The following is a 1,535-nucleotide window of genomic DNA, read 5'->3' on the forward strand; positions in this document are numbered from 1 at the left end:
GATGAGTACTTAAGTGTACTATTCATTCTCATAAGAAACCAATATTCATGAATCTTAATAGTATATCATAATTCATTAAAAAAGTTTAATGGTCAAATGGACAATATTACAATTATATTTTATTATGTACCATTATAAATACTTGTCCTACTTTTCTATGAATATATCTTATTCAACTTTGCATTAACTAAAAGAAAATTAAATAATATTCAAAAAAGGGGGTGGTAGAAAGATACAACTATAATTTTTAATAAAAAAATGGTCTTATTTTGGTTGTGACAAAAAAATTAATTAATTTATAATTTAATATATTTAATTTTTTCCAAATATACCACTTGTTACCTACACAAAAATTGGGAAAAATTATGGAAAGGGGGTTTCCTTAGTCAAAACTATATTTAGGGTACTATTCATTCTTATGAGATTAATACTCACCAATCTTAATAGTATATCATAATTCATTTAAGAAGTTTAGTAGTCAAATGGACAATAATACATATCACATGATAAATATCTTTCCAATTTTTACAGATATATCTTATTTAACTTTGCATTAACATTTTTTTTTAAACAAAAAAAATGTCTTTTTTTGTTTTGATGAAATATATTTTATATATAACTTAATATAGTCTAAGTTAAATTTATCAAAGTTATTTAAAATCAGTCTATGCTTATTTATTCTCATAAATCAGTTTGACCTATTTCATTTTTGTTGGGTGGAATGAAATATGAAACTTTTAAATTATAAAGTTCAAATTGCGCCTTCCAAACTTATTCCTTCTATTCATGATGAAGAAAATATGAAAGATGATGAATGAATGGGCATTCACTAAGCTGATTGGTCAAGCTAGGAAGCTCACACTTCAAATGCACTATTATAACAATAAAAGGAGTGTTGATCCAGTAGGCTCAAGAAGGGTTAAGCTCAAAGAGGATGCAGTGATTTCTTCACTGTAGAGTGGAATATGACTATGTAAAGAAGAGATGCAAGATTGTAGGGAAATAATAAAAATGAGGGATATAGAAACATATCAAAGATATTAAATTGGATTTTGGTACCAAATTTGAAAATAAAAAATAGTGACTAACCTAGGGTCTTAATTTCATTCTAAAATTATAGGAATGGGGCAATTTGATGTAAAAGGCAATCAAACTCACCGAAGGCCCTAAAACACACCTGAGAGTCAACAAATCTTGATGAAACTTGTGCCAATTATAACTTTTAGTAGATCAACCTGTAGCCTTTTCCCCAATTGTACCACTTGTCACCTACACATAAAAAATGGATTTTTTATTGGGGAAAAGGAGTTTTCCTTCTATCAAAACCTTTTTTAGGAATTAACCCTTGAAATGAATTGAAATTCATAAGGTAAGTGTGATGATAGTAACAAAGGCTTGTTGAGATGTTTATACCTTCAAAACTATCAAATTATTCATGAAGATGCATGAAAATGTCACACATTTTATTGACCTTGGTTTTAAGATAGGAAGAATACATGTCTTCACTAATGCAAGGATATAGACACTATTCCCTA

This window comes from Cupressus sempervirens, chromosome 1 (assembly GCF_028749045.1).
Source record: "Cupressus sempervirens isolate cs-2001-9-10 chromosome 1, ASM2874904v1, whole genome shotgun sequence".
Classification (NCBI taxonomy): Eukaryota; Viridiplantae; Streptophyta; class Pinopsida; order Cupressales; family Cupressaceae; genus Cupressus; species Cupressus sempervirens.